Here is a 6,096-nt window from a genome sequence, read left to right on the forward strand (position 1 = left end):
AATGAATAACATCATGTAAAAACAAGAGCCCAGCCAGCCATATTATAAAAAACTTTAAGAAAATTTGACAGAAATTATTTCAAACAAGTGTTGTGTTTAATATTAAAGAAAGCATGAAAACAGTAAAACACAGAAGGGAATTGCATAACCTGAAAGGGTTTTTTGAGTATCTAGTAGGCAAGGTCTTTCTTTAAAGAGAAAAGTATTTATTCTCATTTTGAAGAGAATGAGATGTGTCAATAAATATTCAATTCATTGAGAAAACATGTTGTCAACAGATGCAACTTAGTAAAAATAAAACTTGAGCACTGTTTTCCAAGGAGAGATTTTGTTAATGAGGAGAGCTACTTACAGAAAAATGAGTTCGCGTTTGAAATTAACACACATGGTCAGGCATATGAAGTCAATCAAGGTACACACACTGAAATAGAAAAATGAGTTCTGAGGATTGTAGAAGAAGAAATATGGAATTACATTTTTCGTGAACATCCTCAACAACCATTTTTTGAGTAGAAATGTAAAAACATGTGCAACATAAGACAACAGTCTATTGACAAACTTAGACTCCTTTTAAGCAAACACAGCAGAGGAACTGTGTAAGAAAAAATGAAACTAATCCAAGGCATTGGGCCTTGTAAAGTAAGGAAACTCACAAACCTTCAAGTACGTTTATTGCCTGACTTATCAGAACAGATTTGTGACAGTACTTTCTATCACATATGGATTCTGTCTGTGTACCACACTAAAATGCGTAATATTGCAAGAAGATGGTATTTTGTCAAAAGTCCAACTCTTCAGCTTCAAAAATTACATGAAATGCTATTATGAGATAGTTTTTCTGATGCCAGTTCTGTTACAGATGATATTTTGATGCAACACTTTTGGATTGAAAGACTAAACAAAGAGAGTTAGATAGCTGTGGAAACCAGCACTGACATTTCTAACACTACCACAGTTGTGGAGAATTGCAAAAAGGAAATTGATGCATTTGCAACAACTACAGAAATTTTAGATGAGGTATGTGTTTGATGCAGGTGAACTCACTACAGATCACATGTCCAAAAACAATACACATTTGTAGAATAAAAAAAGAGACTGATCTAGTGTGGTGGTTTAAACTTGTTCTTTATTTGATCACTAAATATTGGTTTGACTTTGTTCTGTAAATAATGTATTGACAAACTGGATGATAATACAATGTCAGCTAAAGGTATTCATAACAAATAGGGGGATTTTCCAATTCACGATGAGCTAGAAAACCCAAATGTGTATGAAACTATTCTCATTCAAACAGTGCATTCCTTCCAAGTCATTATTAGACTAAAAACTAAAAATAAAAATAACTTCCTTTTGAACTACTGAAAAGGGAAGATGTGTATTTCCCTTTGAATATAAAGAAGAATATTGAAGCTATAAGAGAAGATTGAGAAGAAGAACAACAACTAGTGGTTTTAGTACCTATTAAAGAGAAATAAAACTGACAGGAACGTGTGAGCATAGATATGGTTAAAAAGCTTTCCAATACCTTAAATGAAAAAAAGTGTTTTACAAAGATATTGACATACAGAAACATGTTGCTTGTCGTAAAAAGGAAAGTTCCACATCAGCTCCTTCTACTCAGTTTGAAAACGTTGATTTAGGAAAAGCACAGAGAAATCTATGAACATTGCAGCAGTCACCCTCTGAATTCAAGAGATGTGGTGGGTGATGCTATTGAGTTGTACCAAATTAAGCCAGCAAAAGGAGATCCAGTAAATGTGTGAGAAACGAGCTTAGAAGCAGAGTGTTCTTTAATGCTTTTTCCTATAGGAGAAGATAGTTGTTATGGTGAACATCCACCACAGATTTCTGCATCAGAATATAGATCTAGTAGATTCTGAAGATCCTTGCTTAAGGCAAAACATACCATACATTTTCTACCATTTGTTTGAAAGTGATTTGTCAGTCCTATATTATGCTGTGGTCCATGGTTCAATTACATCTCTGGGAGAGATTTTGTGGAAGAAGTACATGGTAAAGATAAGGTAATAAAAAATAATTTGATTAATGTTATGACTTGCCAACATGGTATTGATGAATATTGGTTTTGTTGTCATGGTGAGCTAAAGTGTATTTTATACTATTTAGATGCACCTACTTGGTTTGATGTTTTGAGATGTGCAGAATATGTTTGGGGTGATGATCATTACTTTCTCAGGCAAGGAAATTCAGGCATTACAGGGAATGATTTCAAGTCTGCAGGTAATTCTTTTCCATTGATCCTGCAGACATTTGCAGACACTCCAAGCACAGATTTGAAGCCATGCTTCATTTTATCCCCAACAAAACTAATCTACCACTAGTTGAGGTTGTTGACTCCTTCTGGAGAAAAGAATATCAAGCTAGAGGAGCACTATATATACCGTGGATTAAAGATGCTCCAAGATTTGGTGAAGATACTGATGATACAATATTGTCATTTAGTGAGTAATATGTAACTTATCACATTCCAGAAGAGTCTCAGTACTGAACTCTCAGCAACAAGTCTTGCGATTCCAGACCAATAAATGTGGCAAATGTTGTTAACAGAGATAGAGAGCAAAAGGGAATTACTATATTAGGTGTCATTTTTCATTCCCTACAGCCATTACCTCCAAAGAAAGAATGAACAGTTTTACATCTTCAGTCAGACACATTGCTACTAGGAAATCAACTTAAAATGCACATAACCTTAAAAGAAGTGAGGCCTTAAATGTCTCAATGATTACAGTTCAATAATCCTATCCATGTGTAATGTCAACATGGATACTCAGTTTGTAGCAGGCAATTGTATTGCTGTAGCTTGATACATCACTTCAGATGTTACAATGTCAGAAAAGACAAAAATGAAGAATGCAAAGGAAGAGACAGTAGTGGAGAAGTCTTTAAGTAAAAAGCTCTACAGCTTCAGTTTAAAAATGCTCTCACACAGGGAAAATAGATCTTATGAAGCTCGCGACAAACTCAGTTCTTCAAGCTAATAGGGGAAGTTTACATCAATAATTTGGATTAATTCAGGTCTGGAATAGACACAAAAATATGTGTCGAAACTGTTTCCTGAAACTTACTATCTTGCTTAGTTTGATCCAGAAAGCTATAAACTCATTAAAAAATATGATGGACACTTTTTAGCCTAATCCAACTGTCCATCTAGAAAACCTCTGTTTGTATGAAGATCTGCAGTACTATATAAACAGAAATAACATAGAAGAATAAACTGAGAAAGAAATGTTAAAGTGATATTTTCAACTTGTGATTATCAAATCTTGACCTTTTGACCTTAATTTAATCAGATAAATATCTTATATTTTTCTAAATATGTGTGGTGTCTTTTTGTGGTGTTCTCACTGTGTTATTGCATGATTTATTGCACAAATACTTTACACATTGCCTTCTAAGTTAAGCCTGACTGCTAAGTGCCAACCTACACGAGGGTGGGCACAGTGTAATTTGGATTGTGTGTGACTTAACCTGACTAGGATTGTGGTCCATACTTGGACAAGGGTGTATACCTCTGCTAACTAGATACCTAATTTCTGACACTATGGGCCTCATTATGACCCTGGCGGGCGGCGGAGGCCGCCCGCCAGGATTCCGCCCTCCATTATACCGCTCCGCGGTCAGAAGACCGCGGAGGGTATTATGAGTTTTTCCCTGGGCTGGCGGGCGGTCTCCAAAAGACCGCCCGCCAGCCCAGGGAAAAACTCCCTTCCCATGAGGATGCCGGCTCGTAATCGAGCCGGCGGAGTGGGAAGGTGCGACGGGTGCTACTGCACCCGTCGCGTATTTCACTGTCTGCTACGCAGACAGTGAAATACTAGCGGGGCCCTCTTACGGGGGCCCCTGCAGTGCCCATGCCATTGGCATGGGCACTGCAGGGGCCCCCAGGGGCCCCACGACAATCCCTACCGCCATCCTGTTCCTGGCGGGCGAGCCGCCAGGAACAGGATGGCGGTAGGGATTGTCAGAATCCCCTCGGCGGCGCAGCGAGCTGCGCCGCCTTGGAGGATTCTTACGGGCAGTGGAAAACCGGCGGGAGACCGCCGGTTTTCCCGTTCTGACCGCGGCCAAAGCGCCGGGGTCAGAATGCCCAAGGGAGCACCGCCGGCCTGTCGGCGGTGCTCCCGCCCCCGTTGGCCCTGGCGGTTCTTTACCGCCAGGGTCAGAATGAGGGCCTATATATCAGAACAAGTGATGCAATCCAGAAAGAGGAAACAATTGCTATAGAAGTTGAAAATAACAGTTCACAAGATAGCCAGAGTCTAATACTCAAGATCCCCCTGACCAGCCTATCATTAAAAATGAGTTGTCTATAACTACGAATGAAGTAGAACATGCTAGTGGTCAAGTGACAAGTGAGAGCACTGATTTAGAATGTTTGATCTCATAACTAAAATAAAAACAACTTAATATTTTTTTAGCAAATAACAAATTCTATAGAATATGGACTGCTACTTAAGTCTGAATATACTTGTAAAACCTTCCATCCAGAACTTCTCTCTGTTAGTTGTCAGGCAGGTACAGGGAAACAAATTCTGCTTAAATCACTGACTGCGTTTGTTCAAACAAAAATTAGTTGTGATATATCCTGTGTAACTTCTGACTGCTCTTACTGGACTTGCTGCTATCAGCATTGAAGGATTCACATCGCACTACTTATGTTGCCCGTGGAACATGACAACAAACTGGAGTATGTAAAGTTTTCTGGAGATGCTTGTCATGAAGTGTCCAGAGTTCTCAAATATTGATGAGATTGGCATAGTATCAAACCTTATGCTAGCTTTCATTCATCTGAGGATAAAAGAGGTCCTCTGAACTCACAGATTTTCTGTTTAGTGGAAAACACGTCATAGTTTTCGGTGACCTTCTACAGTTGACATTTGTCAAAGTTCAATCAGTTTTTAAAAACCTTGTTAATGAGGAAACCAATGAAGAAACTAAAACGTCAGTAAGGAGTATTAGAAATGTTAAAACATGGTTCAATTTTCAGGGGACATGGCCAAGATGGCGGCAAGAACAGGCATGTAATCTGCAGCTCCTCCACAGCTGGCTCATACCTTGTCAGTTATCCTGTGCATCCTGACTCCTTGAAGCCCAAACACCAGCCCTGAAGCCTCCCCCCGGCACATTCTGACCATATTTGTGCCCTAGGCACTCGGCGCGGCTGTGGAATCTCACTAGCCACAAGGTGGGTCTGCCGTGCGAGTAGGCCCAACGGTGCAAAACATACCCAAGGAGCAGTTGCAAGGTTGACCGATGAGTGCTGTGAGCAGAGCTGACTGAGCACCTAGTGAAGATAACTGACCTGAATCGCAGTCCTTATTCAGACAGAACAGACATTCAATCAGAACAATTTGTGTACCTTATATTGCTAGTAGATTTGTTGGGGGAAAGCTGTGCAGAACTGCTCCTGTCCAGAGTGTGCATCAGAACTACTTCCTACATTAGTAGTAAAATACAAGTTAAAAATATTGTATTCTCAAGCTACAAGGATATAGAGCCATGTTAGCAAAATGAATACTTTGCTGGTCGAGGATCAGTTAAAAAAAAAGCATACATTGATGTTGCCACTTTTCATCAGTGGCACTCATTCAGCTCTAGTCACTACACAGTCTACATCAAACATTCATCTGGCTGGACTAAATGTAAAGTATAGGTTACCCTGGAAACAACCACATTCCTCTCTTACATTTCTACAGACAAAGGACCTGACTTTGAGATTGGAGGAAGGGGTACTCTGTCACAATGTGAAGACTATCTGTAAAATATAAAACCCAATATATCCTATGGAATGTATATTTCAGTAGATGGGATATCCATAACCATTGTGACAGAATAACCACTGTGCCAAATTCTAAATTGGACCCAAAGTTCTAGAGGAAATAATGTGTTTAAAACTTCTACCTAGATATAAACAGAGAAAAATCATTAATGTTAATATTAGTTGTCTTTATGCGGTCACAGCGGATAAAAACTATATAATGATTGAACTTTTTCGAATAATAATAAATGGACTTAAAACAAATACATGAGTATCAATGTGTGCTATGTACCAATGCTAGTTTCACGCACATAAAA

This window comes from Pleurodeles waltl, chromosome 4_1, assembly GCF_031143425.1.
Source record: "Pleurodeles waltl isolate 20211129_DDA chromosome 4_1, aPleWal1.hap1.20221129, whole genome shotgun sequence".
NCBI classification, from domain to species: domain Eukaryota; kingdom Metazoa; phylum Chordata; class Amphibia; order Caudata; family Salamandridae; genus Pleurodeles; species Pleurodeles waltl.